Here is a 15,695-nt window from a genome sequence, read left to right as displayed (position 1 = left end):
TGAATGATAACACTAAAGATAATATTATTAATAATAATAATGATAATAATAATATTAAAAACTACTTCTTGCCTTAGGTGAAAAGGATGGCGAGGGGCTACATATTAACCCGGGGCGACCTTCTCCTATGCAGGTGTGAGGAGATTAGCGGATTACCCGTGACCTCTGCCCTTTTAAATGGTTCAGAGAATATGTCGTGCGTGTTTAATTATATTACGTATATGAAATTAAATAAAAAATCAAAAGTGCATTAGTTTATTTCACTTGTTCTCGCTTAACCCTCAGGGAGCTTTTGCGGAATCTTAGGGTTCCGGGGAACCCTGGTTGAGAAACGCTGCTCTAGATCGAAAAAAAAAAATGAATATATAAATAAATAAATAAATAAATAAATAAAATAGAAGTAAAAAAATAAATAGAATCTGAAAATGGATGAGCACGAAGAGAATAGAAGGTTGAGAAAAGTATGTTCAAGCTAGAAGATAGGCAGAGAGAGAGAAAATAAGTATCATTACTCGCAACATTTCTAACTAATGGTTAAATGGATTTTTATCATGAGGACGAAAGCAGTATTTGGAAAACGCAAAGTTGGAAGCTGACAAATCACAACCTTTTATTCCTATCCGGACCAATAATATTCATTCTCATATTTGACATTTGCCCTTTCATAGCACCCGAGTGTATTCTTGGAATCATAGTCGTGTCAGTAATCTCGTGGACATTTTATTAAAGGAATGGTTGTTAAATACTAAAGTCATTCCTATCATATTTTGCTTTCTTTGAATTTATAGAATCTTAAAAACTTCATATTTTATGGGTAACTATAGTATTTGACATTTCTGCGTATCTACCAGAATGGACTATGACCAGTTCTTCTACAGCTAGAGGGGTGAGGGTGGGGGTTGGGATATACGACCTTTTTCCTAAAATACAACTTAAATAAAACCAATGTCTGATTCAAATAGCATATATGAATAAAGCTCAAGTTGGAGATTTCACAAAAACTCTCGATCAAAAATTTAAATTCTCACAAGAGAATGAGAGGAGGTTAGGGAAAGAAATGATGCTAAAGAGGAATAGAGGAATATAGAAGGTATGGGAATGTAAAATAAGGTGGGAAGGAGATATCGAGAAGTGTAGGGAGAAGGAGGACGGAAGAGGGAGAAAGATACAGAAGGGTGAAAAAGATGTGGATAACGGAATGGACGAGTATAGGGGATGGGAGGAGAAAGGGAGAGATAGGGGTGAGGAAAAACAAGAGAAAGGGTGATGAAGGCTACTGAAAACATAAGCAAGAGGGACAGAAGGGAAGGAAAAATGGAATTGGAAAAGTGGTACGAAGTTGGAGAAACCGGGAAGAGAAAGAAGGAGAAGAGAAGTTGAAGGAAAAGGGGAACAAGAAGAGGAAGGAAAGAGAATAGAAATGGGGAGTGAGGAAGATGGTTATGGTCTTGGCTGGCCAGTCTTTCACTGCAGCAAGTAACCAATGTAAGCACTTAATTGTTTCGGGTAATTGCACAAAGTATATTCTACTTACTTTTATTTTTATTTAGTTAAATCATTTTTCCTACTTGCATTCAGGACATCATCCAGTTCTAAGACAGTACAAACACAGAATAGGCCTGGCCACAGGACCAAACTGCCCAAGATGGAACCACCACACACAAAAACACCGGACAGATTCTATACAACCCCACACACTAACAATCCCTAGACAACACAAAATGTCCTTCCTGTGTGACTTATGGGCCCACCCAGTGGCTGTTGCCGGTTGTCAGGGGGAGGTGAGTGCTCTCCGAAAGAGAGACCTTCGTAGGGGTAGAGGATAGGTAGGAGGTGGAGGGGTGGAATATGGGGAGGAGAAAGTGGAGAGGGTGGAGAAGGAGGAAAAGGAAGAAGAGGAAAAGGAAGAGGAGGAGGAAGAGGTAGATAAGGAGGTCCATTCGCATCGGGTCGTGCTGTTCGACAACCACATGTAAGTCATCGCTTGCTACCCCTTTCCCCCTTCCACCCGGGGTCATGCCGGTCCGTTTCCAGGGTCCCCTTGGCGAGTCATCTGGTCCAAGTAGACCACAAGGGGACCGTAACGCGCTTGCAACGTGAAATGACGATGTACATAAGGCTGGAGGGAGAGGAGTAACTGGAAGAGGTGGACGAGCAGGAAGAGGAGGAAGAAAAGGAAGAAGAGGAGGAAGAAAAGGAAGAAGAAAAGGAAGATCAACGATAGAAATAGCAGTAGCAGATAGAACAAAGTAACGATAACGCTCTCCCACAAATAGAAAATGAAGAGATTATAATAGTAATAATCATAAGAACAGTAACAATGATTGTAATTATAATGAAAATAATGATAACTATAATGTTAATAATAGTAAAGATAATGATAATAGAATAAAATAATATTAACGACGATCATCATAATAGAATTAACATTAATAGTAGTAATAATAATAGTAACAATAGTAACTCCAACACCATCAACAACGCCAACAACGACGCCAACAACAACGCCAACAACAACGCCAACAATAACACTAGCGCTAACAATAACGCTAACGATAAAAATAACGCTAACTCAAACAATAACAATAAATATAACAGTAACAGTAACAATAACAATAAAACTAATGCTAAAACTAAAAATAACAATATCAATAACAATAACAGCAACAATAACAATAACAATAACAACAGCAATAACAACAGCAATAACAATAACAATAACAATGACAATAACACATACATACACAAACATATACGCGCTCACACACACACATACACACACACACACACACACACTTTCAACGAACGGACGGCTTGAAGAACGTTCTGAAGAAAAGTGCAGATTGTGGATCCCAACGCAAAGAGAAGTGCCTTTTTGTATTTACAGGGTGGGGGGAAATTGCTCGTGGGGTAGTGGGAAAGTAAGGAAAGAGGAGAAGGGGAGGGATTGCTGGGGAAATGGAAGGTAATGAGGAAGTAGAGGACTTGGTCCTAACAGACCGCCGAAAAGTAAACAAACGACCGCAAGACGAGCTGAAGGACGACGGAATGTCTAATAAGAATGTAAAGATTAGAAGTATAGATAGGAACAATACAGTAGAAAGTGATGAGAATATTTTCAAGGGATTTAAAGAGAGTGGGGGGACACAAACCCCCCCCGACTGACAAGACTAGAGAAGAAGGTTGATAAGGTGATCGAGGACTTGGAGAGTAGGTTAGGTCATATGAACACCATTTTACAAAGGGTTGAAAGATTGGAAGAACTAGAAAAGGCGAATAAAAACTTAACTGATGAAATAGAAGACCTAAAAAGACAGTTAAGAGATGTAAAGGTGGAGAATGAGGAATTGAAGAAGAATAGTAAAGAAAACAGAGAAACGACAGCTAAAGAAAGTAAAAATTGGAAGAAAACCCAAGAAGGAAATAAGGTTTCATTCACTGACATAGTCAAGCAGCAATTGAAAGAACATACTGAAGACTCAGTTATTAAAGTGATGAGACAAAAGGAGAATATAGTAAGAGATTTAGCAGACAAGAAGAAATGTATAATTATATTAGGAATGGAAGAGAAACACAACACAGATAGAACCACAAGAATCAAAGAGGAAAATGAAAAAGTAAGCCAATTACTAGAATCAGTTCAGGAAGATGAACCAGAAATTATGAAACAAATCGAAGAGAAATTTAGACTCGGAAAGTATAGCACAGACAAGACCAGACCAATTAAGATTAAATTCAAGTCACAAACAACAGCAGAGAATATCTTATCCAAAACAGGGACACTAGCAACAAGCGAACAATACAAAAAGATATGGATAAAAAGAGAAATGAATAAAGAGGAAAGAGAGGAAGAAAAGCAGAAAAGACTGGAAGCTAAGGCAAAAAACGAGAACAGAACGGAGTCAGAGAAAGAGAGATTCTATTAGAGAGTAGTGAACATGAAACTAAGGAAGTTCGACATACAAAAGAAAAACATAAGGGAAACAGAGAACACAATGGAAGTGGCAGAAAACTAAGAGTGTCTTACACAAATATAGATGGATTAATAACAGGATTGAATGAGCTGAATGATTATTTGAAAGAAAAAGAACCGGACATAATGGGAATTGTAGAAACAAAATTAAAAGGCCCACTACCACCCAACAGTGTAGGACATGATGCATACAATTATTGGATTAGAAACAGAGAGAAAAAGCAAGGGGGTGGAGTTATGTTCCTGACTAAGAAGGATATAAACGTGAAGTGTGTCATATATGGAAAGAATACAGTAGAGATGATTATGATAGAAGTGGAAGACAGAGATAAGAAGAGCAGAAAATTTGTGATAAATTATGTGCCTCCAAAAACAGCCTCATGGGAGGAGAGTGAACATAAAAGTATGTTAGAGGACACAAAGATAACATTAAATAAAATAATGGAAGATGGAGGAAGAATAGTTATGATGGGCGACTTTAATTGCAAAGAAATCTGCTGGGAAGAAATGACAGTAAAGGGTGGAGATGACTCATGGGGAAACGCTCTACTTGAGATGATTATTGACCACACAATGACACAATGGATACAGGAGAACACTAGGTATAGAAATGAAGAAGAACCATCGAGACTAGACTTATTAATTACATCTGAACCTAGAATAGTGGACAAGATTGAATATAAAACACCAATAGGTAAAAGTGACCACATACTAATTGAACTGGAACTTAATGAAGAAAAATATATCAAAAGAAATGAACAATATAGAAAAGGAAGAATGATGTATGAAAAAACAAACTTTGATAAAATAAGAGAATTCTTTCAACAAGAAAACTGGGAAGAAATATACAAAGAAGAAACATCAGTGGAAAAGAAATGGAATATTTTGACCAAAATTTACAAAAAAGGAGTGGAAAAGTATGTCCCAAGACAAAAACAAGAAAAAGAATATGTAAAATGCTGGTACAACAAGGGTTGTAGGGAGTTAAAAGACAAAAGAGACAAAGCCTGGACCAGATGGAAAAAGGACAGAAAACCTGAAAAATGGAAAATATATACCAGTTATAGAAATGAATATGTACAAACGTGCAGAGAGGAAAAGAGAAAATATGAAAAAGACGTCATAGAAAAATGTAAAGATCAACCAAAACTATTCTACAGATTTGTAAACAATAAACTGAAAAACAAACAGGACTTGGAGAAATTAAGACAAGGGGGAGATGAATACACTGAGGAAATGGAAATGGCGGAAATTATGAACAAACATTTTAAATCAGTGTTTACAAGGGAGAACATACAACCTGAAGAGATTGAATGGAAAGAGAAAGTCCCCCCTATAGAAAAAATAGAAGTATCAAAGAATGAAATATTGATACAATTGAGTAATCTTGATGTCAGAAAATCACATGGACCAGATGAAATAGCAAACTGGATTCTGAAAGAATGCAGGAATGAACTGGCAGACAAAATACATAGCATAATAAGCAGTTCCTTGAAAGAAGGAAAAGTTCCAGAAGATTGGAAAAAAGCAAATATAGTACCTATATATAAAGGAGGAAATAAAGAAGAACCTACCAACTATAGACCAGTCTCTCTAACAAGTACAATAGCAAAAATTTGTGAAAGAATTATCAAAAATAGATGGGTAAAATACTTGGAAAAAAACAATGTACTAAATCCAAGGCAATTTGGATTCAGACAAGGACGATCATGCGTCACCAATTTAATATGTTTCTATTCAAGGCTAATAGATATAATACAAGAAAGAGATGGATGGGCTGATTGTGCATTTCTAGACCTAAAAAAAGCTTTTGACAAAGTACCACATAAGAAGTTGCTTAAGAAACGAGAATCTGAAGGAGGAATACAAGGTAAATTACTAAATTGGATGGAAGACTTTTTGCAAGAAAGAAAAATGAGAGTAGTGATAAGAAACCAGCACTCAAAATAGAATGAAGTAATAAGCGGTGTCCCGCAGGGAACAGTTCTGGCCCCAATAATGTTTGCTATATATATTAATGATATGGATGAAGAAATTGAAACCTATATGAGCTTCTTTGCAGACGGTGCAAAACTACTGAAAAGAGTGAAAACTGAAGAAGATTGTGAATCGCTACAGAGAGATCTAAATAAAGTACAGGAATGGAGTAGGAAGTGGGAGATGGAGTTCAATACAAAAAAGTGTAGTATAATGGAATTTGGAAAAAGCAAAAACAGAATAACAGGATCATATAATTTGGGAGAAGAAGGAATAAAAAAACTATTTTTAAATTCATGTATTGTTTTTGCACACACCACTTTCTCATCTAACTTGTTCCAACTGTCTATTACTCTGTGAGGAAAGCTGTTCTTTTTCAAATCTCTTCTATAGCTGTCTTTTTTTATATTCTTTCCGTGTCCTCTAGTATTTCTGTCATCCTATTTTATCAGATTCTCTCTATCAGTAATTTCTATGCCTTTCATGATTCTGTAAATAGCTATCAAATCTCCTCTCTCTCTTCTTTGCTCTTGTGTCTGTAGTTCAAGTTTTTCTAGTCTCTCTTCATATGATAGTTTTGAGAGTGTTGGTGCCAATTTTGTAATTGCTCTTTGTATTCTTTCAATTTTTTTATACACTTTTTTGTACTTGGTGACCATATCATTGCTGCATATTCCAATCTTGGTCTTATCAGGGTGATTAGGATTTTCTTCACCATTTCTTCATCCAGGTATGTAAATGCAACTTTGATTGTTCTTATTAAATTATAAGTTTCTCCAAAAATCTTATTTATATGTTTCTCAGGTGACATATTATTCATAACAATGACTCCTAGGTCCTTCTCATTTTCTACTTTTTTTATTCCTTCTTCTCCCAATTTATATGCTCCTGTTATTCTGTTTTTGCTTTTTCCAAATTCCATTATACTACACTTTTTTGTATTGAACTCCATCTCCCACTTCCTACTCCATTCCTGTACTTTATTTAGATCTCTCTGTAGTGATTCACAATCTTCTTCTGTTTTCACTCTTTTCAGTAGTTTTGCATCATCTGCAAAGAATCTCATATAGCTTTCAATTCCTTCATCCATATCATTAATATATATAGCAAACATTATTGGGGCCAGAACTTTTCCCTGCGGAACACCGCTTATTACTTCATCCCATTTTGAGTGCTGGTTTCTTATCACTACTCTCATTTTTCTTTCTTGCAAAAAGTCTTCCATCCAATTTAGCAGTTTGCCCTGTATTCCTCCTTCAGTTTCTAATTTCTTAAGCAACTTCTTATGTACTACTTTGTCAAAAGCTTTCTTTAGGTCTAGAAATGCACAGTCCGCCCATCCATCTCTTTCTTGTATTATATCTATTAGCCTTGAATAGAAACATATTAAATTGGTGACGCATGATCGTCCTTGTCTGAATCCAAATTGCCTTGTTTTTTTGTTTTTCTAAATATTTTACCCATCTACTTTTGATCATTCTTCCACAAATTTTTGCTATTGTACTTGTTAGAGAGACTGGTCTATAGTTGGTAGGTTCTTCTTTATTTCCTCCTTTATATATAGGTACTATATTTGCTTTTTTCCAATCTTCTGGAACTTTTCCTTCTTTCAAGGAACTATTTAGTATGCTATGTATTTTGTCTGCCAGTTCATTACTGCATTCTTTCAGAATCCAGTTTGCTATTTCATCTTGTCCATGCGATTTTCTGACATCAAGATTACTCAAGTGTGCTCATATTTCATTCTTTGTTACTTCTATTTCTTCCATAGGGGGGACTTTCTCTCTCCATTCGTTCTCTTCAGGTTGTATGTTCTCCCTTGTAAACACTGATTTAAAATGCCTGTTCATAATTTCCGCCATTTCCATTTCCTCAGTGTATTCAACTTCCTCTTGTCTTAATTTCTCCAAGTCCTGTTTGTTTTTCAGTTTATTGTTTACAAATCTGTAGAATAGTTTTGGTTGATCTTTACACTTTTCTATGATATCTTTTTCATATTTTCTCTTTTCCTCTCTGCACGTTTGTACATATTCATTTCAATAACCAGTATATATTTTCCATTTTTCAGGTTTTCTGTCTTTTTTCTATCTGGTCCAGGCTTTGTCTCTTTTGTCTTTTAACTCCCTACAACTTTTGTTGTACCAGCATTTTACATATTCTTTTTCTTGTTTTTGTCTTGGGACATACTTTTCCACTCCTTTTTTGTAAATTTTGGTCAAAATATTCCATTTCTCTTCTACTGTTGTTTCTTCTTTGTATATTTCTTCCCAGTTTTCCCTTTGAAAGAATTCTCTTATTTTATCAAAGTTTGTTTTTTCATACATCATTCTTCCTTTTCTATATTGTTCATTTCTTTCCATATATTTTTCTTCATTAAGTTCCAGTTCAATCAATATGTGGTCACTTTTACTTATTGGTGTTTTATATTCAATTTTGTCCACTATTCTAGGTTCGGATGTAATTATTAGGTCTAGTCTCGATGGCTCTTCTTCATTTCTATACCTAGTGTTCTCCTGTATCCATTGTGTCATTGTATGGTCAGTATCCATCTCAAGTAGAGCGTTTCCCCATGAGCCGTCTCCACCCTTTACTCTCATTTCTTCCCAGCAGATTTCTTTGCAATTAAAGTCGCCCATCATAACTATTTTTCCTCCCTCTTCCATTATCTTGTTTAATGCTATCTTTGTGTCCTCTAACATACTTTTATGTTCACTCTCTTCCCATGAGGCTGTTTTCAGGGGCACACAATTTATCACAAAATTTCTGCTCTTCTTATCTCTATCTTCTACTTCCATCATTATCATCTCTACTGTATTCTTTCCATATGTGACACACTTCACGTTTATATCCTTCTTAGTCAGGAACATAACTCCACCCCCTTGCTTTTTCACTCTGTTTCTAATCCAATAATTATATGCATCATGTCCTACACTGTTGGGTGGTAGTGGACCTTTTAATTTTGTTTCTACAATTCCCATTATGTCTGGTTCTTTTTCTTTCAAATAATCATTCAGCTCATTCAATCCTGTTATTAATCCATCTATATTTGTGTAAGACACTCTTAGTTTTCTGCCACTTCCATTGTGTTCTCTGTTTCCCTTTTGTTTTTCTCTTGTATGTCGACTTTCTTTAGTTTCATATTCACTACTCTCCAATAGAATCTCTCTTTTTCTGACTTCGTTCTTATCTCGTTTTTTTTCCTTAGCTTCAAGTCTTTTCTGTTTTTCTTCTTCTCTTTCCTCTTTATTCATTTCCTTTTTTATCCATACCTTTTTATATTGTTCACTTGTTGCTAGTTTCCCTGTTTTGGATAAGATATTCTCAGCCGTAGTTTGTGACCTGAATTTAATCTTAATTGGTCTGGTTTTGTCTGTACTATATTTCCCGACCTGAATTTCTCTTCGATTTGTTTCATTGTTTCTGGTTCATCTTCCTGAACTAATTCTAGTAAATTTCTTACTTTTTCATTTTCCTCTTTGATTCTTGTGGTTCTATCTGGGTTATGTTTCTCTTCCATTCCTAATATAATTATACATTTCTTTCTGTCTGTTAAGTCTCTTACTATATTCTCCTTCTGTCTCATCACTTTAATAACTGAGTTTTCAGTTTGTTCATTCATTTGCTGTCTGATTATGTCAGTGAATGCAACTTTGCTATTTTCTTGGATTTTTTCCAACCCTCCTTGTTCTCCTTATTATTCTCCTTTAAGACCTTATTCTCATCTTTTACTTCTTCTAACTGTTTTTTTAATTCTTCAATTTCCTTAGTTAAGTTTTTGTTCGCCTTCTCTAGTTCTTCCAATTTTTCAACTCTCCGCATAATGTTGTTAACATGACCGAACCTACGCTCCAAGTCCTCGATCATCTTATCGACCTTCTCTTCTAGTCTTGTCAGTCGGGGGGGGGGGGTTGTGTCCCCCCCACCCTCTTTAAATCCCTGGAAAATATTCTCATCACTTTCTACTGTATTGCTCTTATCTATACTTCTAATCTTTACATTTTTATTAGACATTTCATCGTCGTTCAGCTGGTCGGGGGGGCCTTTTGTTTACCTTTCGCTGTCTGCCTGGGCCAAGTCCTCTCCTTCCTCATTTCCTTCCATTTCCCTCAGCAATCCCTCCCCTTCTCCTCTTTCCCTACTTTCCCACTACCCCACGAGCAATTTCCCCTCTCCCTGTAAATACAATAGGCACTTCTCTTTGCGTTGGGATCCACGAAACTTCAATTTTCTTCAGAACGTCTTCTAAGCCGTCCGTTCGTTGAAGTGTGTGTGTGTGTGTGCGTAAGTGTGTGTGTGTGTGTGTGTGTATGTGTGTGTGTGAGCGCGTATATGTTTGTGTATGTATGTGTTATTGTCATTGTTATTGTTATTGTTATTGCTGTTGTTATTGCTGTTGTTATTGTTATTGTTGCTGTTATTGTTATTGATATTGTTATTTTTAGTTTTAGCTTTAGTTTTATTGTTATTGTTACTGTTACTGTTATATTTATTGTTATTGTTTGAGTTAGCGTTATTTTTATCGTTAGCGTTATTGTTAGCGCTAGTGTTATTGTTGGCGTTGTTGTTGGCGTCGTTGTTGGCGTTGTTGATGGTGTTGGAGTTATTATTGTTACTATTATTATTACTACTATTAATGTTAATTCTATTATGATGATCGTCGTTAATATTATTTTATTCTATTATCATTATCTTTACTATTATTAACATTATAGTTATCATTATTTTCATTATAATTACAATCATTGTTACTGTTCTTATGATTATTACTATTATAATCTCTTCATTTTCTATTTGTGGGAGAGCGTTATCGTTACTTTGTTCTATCTGCTACTGCTATTTCTATTGTTGATCTTCCTTTTCTTCTTCCTTTTCTTCCTCCTCTTCTTCCTTTTCTTCCTCCTCTTCCTGCTCGTCCACCTCTTCCAGTTACTCCTCTCCCTCCAGCCTTATGTACATCGTCATTTCACGTTGCAAGCGCGTTACGGTCCCCTTGTGGTCTACTTGGACCAGATGACTCGCCAAGGGGACCCTGGAAACGGACCGGCATGACCCCGGGTGGAAGGGGGAAAGGGGTAGCAAGCGATGACTTACATGTGGTTGTCGAACAGCACGACCCGATGCGAATGGACCTCCTTATCTACCTCTTCCTCCTCCTCTTCCTTTTCCTCTTCTTCCTTTTCCTCCTTCTCCACCCTCTCCACTTTCTCCTCCCCATATTCCACCCCTCCACCTCCTACCTATCCTCTACCCCTACGAAGGTCTCTCTTTCGGAGAGCACCCACCTCCCCCTGACAACCGGCAACAGCCACTGGGTGGGCCCATAAGTCACACAGGAAGGACATTTTGTGTTGTCTAGGGATTGTTAGTGTGTGGGGTTGTATAGAATCTGTCCGGTGTTTTTGTGTGTGGTGGTTCCATCTTGGGCAGTTTGGTCCTGTGGCCAGGCCTATTCTGTGTTTGTACTGTCTTAGAACTGGATGATGTCCTGAATGCAAGTAGGAAAAATGATTTAACTAAATAAAAATAAAAGTAAGTAGAATACACTTTGTGCAATTACCCGAAACAATTAAGTGCTTACATTGGTTACTTGCCGCAGTGAAAGACTGGCCAGCCAAGACCATAACCATCTTCCTCACTCCCCATTTCTATTCTCTTTCCTTCCTCTTCTTGTTCCCCTTTTCCTTCAACTTCTCTTCTCCTTCTTTCTCTTCCCGGTTTCTCCAACTTCGTACCACTTTTCCAATTCCATTTTTCCTTCCCTTCTGTCCCTCTTGCTTATGTTTTCAGTAGCCTTCATCACCCTTTCTCTTGTTTTTCCTCACCCCTATCTCTCCCTTTCTCCTCCCATCCCCTATACTCGTCCATTCCGTTATCCACATCTTTTTCACCCTTCTGTATCTTTCTCCCTCTTCCGTCCTCCTTCTCCCTACACTTCTCGATATCTCCTTCCCACCTTATTTTACATTCCCATACCTTCTATATTCCTCTATTCCTCTTTAGCATCATTTCTTTCCCTAACCTCCTCTCATTCTCTTGTGAGAATTTAAATTTTTGATCGAGAGTTTTTGTGAAATCTCCAACTTGAGCTTTATTCATATATGCTATTTGAATCAGACATTGGTTTTATTTAAGTTGTATTTTAGGAAAAAGGTCGTATATCCCAACCCCCACCCTCACCCCTCTAGCTGTAGAAGAACTGGTCATAGTCCATTCTGGTAGATACGCAGAAATGTCAAATACTATAGTTACCCATAAAATATGAAGTTTTTAAGATTCTATAAATTCAAAGAAAGCAAAATATGATAGGAATGACTTTAGTATTTAACAACCATTCCTTTAATAAAATGTCCACGAGATTACTGACACGACTATGATTCCAAGAATACACTCGGGTGCTATGAAAGGGCAAATGTCAAATATGAGAATGAATATTATTGGTCCGGATAGGAATAAAAGGTTGTGATTTGTCAGCTTCCAACTTTGCGTTTTCCAAATACTGCTTTCGTCCTCATGATAAAAATCCATTTAACCATTAGTTAGAAATGTTGCGAGTAATGATACTTATTTTCTCTCTCTCTGCCTATCTTCTAGCTTGAACATACTTTTCTCAACCTTCTATTCTCTTCGTGCTCATCCATTTTCAGATTCTATTTATTTTTTTACTTCTATTTTATTTATTTATTTATTTATTTATTTATATATTCATTTTTTTTTTTTTTTCGATCTAGAGCAGCGTTTCTCAACCAGGGTTCCCCGGAACCCTAAGATTCCGCAAAAGCTCCCTGAGGGTTAGGCGAGAACAAGTGAAATAAACTAATGCACTTTTGATTTTTTATTTAATTTCATATACGTAATATAATTAAACACGCACGACATATTCTTGGTTATTGTAATAATGTGATGTAGACATCATCCTATCTAATCTTTTATTACGATGAAAATAAAATGAGAAAGATATGGTGTATATATATATATATATATATATATATATATATATATATATATATATATACATTATATATATATATATATATATATATATATATATATATATATATATATATATATATATGTATGTATATTGCGCAGGGGTTCCTTGAGACATGTAATTTATTTTAAAGGTTACGCAAGGGTAAAAAGGTTGAGAAACGCTGCACTAGAGTGTTTATTTTTTCTTCCAACTGTATAAGTATTCCTTTTCAAGTCTTGTGATCACCGAATGGAAGGCGACCTACCAAATCTTCTCTTCCAGCATCCTCGGCTCTATTTTTCCTCAATCTGCATTGGAATGTTTCTTTATAGCTTTCATCTCTCATATATTTGTTTAAAAAATCGTTTTATGTCTATGCTCTTTAGAGATTTTGATTTGGCATGTTTTAGTTTGCCCACAACTAGCCTGTGGTCTGAACCGCATGACATCAATATTATGTTTTTTACATCTCTGAAAAATCTTGTTGGTGTATTTTTGCTATATGTTTTTCTATCCGTACCAAATCCTTTGCCGTCTTTTTCAATGTATCCATTCAGATCACCCATAACTACATTTTCGGCGTATGGTAAGTCGTTCTTAACATTCTGGAGGGATTCATAGAATACTTTTCTTTTTTTCTGATGGTCGACTTTGAGCGGTGCGTAGACTTCTATGAAACTTATTTTTTTCTAATTTGTCAGGAGGCCAAAATCCTCTCGTATTTCTGCTCTACTCTCGTGATTCTTTGTGCTTGTGTCTGCTCTTCCATTATATACGAACTGATAGTTATCATGCAAAACCCTTCTGCCTTTTCTTGCAAGTCTTGTTTCACATAAAGCAACTATGTCGACTTTCTTTTCTTTTATCACTAAAATCAGTTCCTCCTCCTGTTCCCTAAGTGTTCCTACATTTAATGTAGCCATTGGCAAAAATTTCCTGGAGAAGGTTCTAGAATTATTCAATAGTCAGGGTCCATTTCCTTTCGATGGTCGATCAAGGTTGATGTTAGAGTTCCGAGGCAAAAAGTGAGTTTCTTGAGCACTATTTCCCGGTTCACTAGGCCTATTCCACACCATTTGAGACTATTAATTTGGTACCACGTGGCGTCCATTCCCACGCCCAGGAGTCACCAAGGCTTCAGGAACCCCGCTCTCCACGTCGATGATGGATCCAAAGGAACAGCAAGGCACCGTCACAGAAGTTACCGGAGAGATGCTCTTATACAAATCCAAAGACGCCAGTAGGAATAAACCGTCGGACTTTGTCGAAGTTAAGCAGTCTCTTCTCCAAATGAGTGCAAATCCTTGAACTGTGCAACACTCAACTGATGATGCTTCAAATATGGGTCGAGGTTGTCCATGTAGCAACATGATATTTTTAGTATATTCTAAACTTGTCATTTATTAGTAAACATTGAAGTTATCATTAATAGTACTTTCTAATGTTGTCATTATTAGTACCTTCGAAACTTTTTATTATTAGTACACATCCAAGTTATCATTAATAATACCTTCAAAACTTGTAATTTTTAGTACCTTTAAACTTATTATCATTAATACAAATTAAAGATATCTTTAATAGTACCTTCTAAACTTGACATTATTGGTATATTCTAAACTTGTCATTATTAGTACACTTTGAAGTTGTCATTATTAGTACCTTCTAAACTTAGTACAAATTAAAGTTATCATTAATAGTACCTTCCAAGCTTGTCATTATTAGTACACATTAAATATATCATTGATAGTTTCTTCTAAACTTGCAAATATTAGAAGCTTCCAAACTTGTCATAGTTAGTACATTTTAAAGTTATCATTAATAGTTCCTTCTAAAGCTCTCATTAATAGTACTACATATTAAAGTTATCAGTAGTTACAGATTCTAAACTTGTCATTACTATTACCTTTTAAAATTGTCTTTTTAGTACACATTAATGTTATCATTAATAGTACCTTCTAAACTTATCTTTATTACTACCTTCAAAACCTGTCATTATTAGTACACATTAAAGTTATCTCTAATAGTAGCTTTAAACTTGCCATAATTAGTATATTCTAAACTTGTCATTATTAGTACACATTGAAGTTATCATTAATAGTATTTTCTAAACTGATCATTAGAAGTACATTCTAAACTTGTTATCATTAGTACCCATTAATGTTCTCATAAATAGAACCTTCTCAACTTGTCATTATTAGTGCCTTCTAAACTCTTCATTACTGGTACATATTAAAGTTATCATTAATAGTAGTTTAGAAGATACTATTAAATATAACTTTAATGTGTACTTATAATAACAACTTTAGACTATACCAATATAGAAAATATTAGCATATACTAATAATGGCAAGTTTAGAATACACTAATAATAACTAGTTGATAATATAATAATAATGACGTTTAAAATATAATAATAATGACAAATTTAGAAGGTACTATTAATGATAACTTTAATGTGTACTAATAAGGACAAGTTTAGAATATACCAATAATGACAAATTTAGAAGTTACTCTTAACGATAACTTTGATGTGTACTAATAATGAGAAGTTTAGTTTATACTAATAAAAGAAAGTTTAGAAGGTATTATTAATGGTAACTTTAATGTGTACTCATAATCAAACGTTAGAATAATGAAAATATTACAATATACTAATAATGACAAGTTTTGGATATACCATAATTGAAAAGTGTTGAATATATTAAAGATGAATAGTTTAGAATATAATGACAAGTTTAGAATGTACTAATAATGATAAATTTAGAAGGTACTATT

Source organism: Oratosquilla oratoria, chromosome 7, assembly GCF_046742065.1.
Source record: "Oratosquilla oratoria isolate Oo_2021 chromosome 7, ASM4674206v1, whole genome shotgun sequence".
In the NCBI taxonomy this organism is placed as follows: domain Eukaryota; kingdom Metazoa; phylum Arthropoda; class Malacostraca; order Stomatopoda; family Squillidae; genus Oratosquilla; species Oratosquilla oratoria.
Note: the sequence above shows the minus strand (reverse complement) of the source record.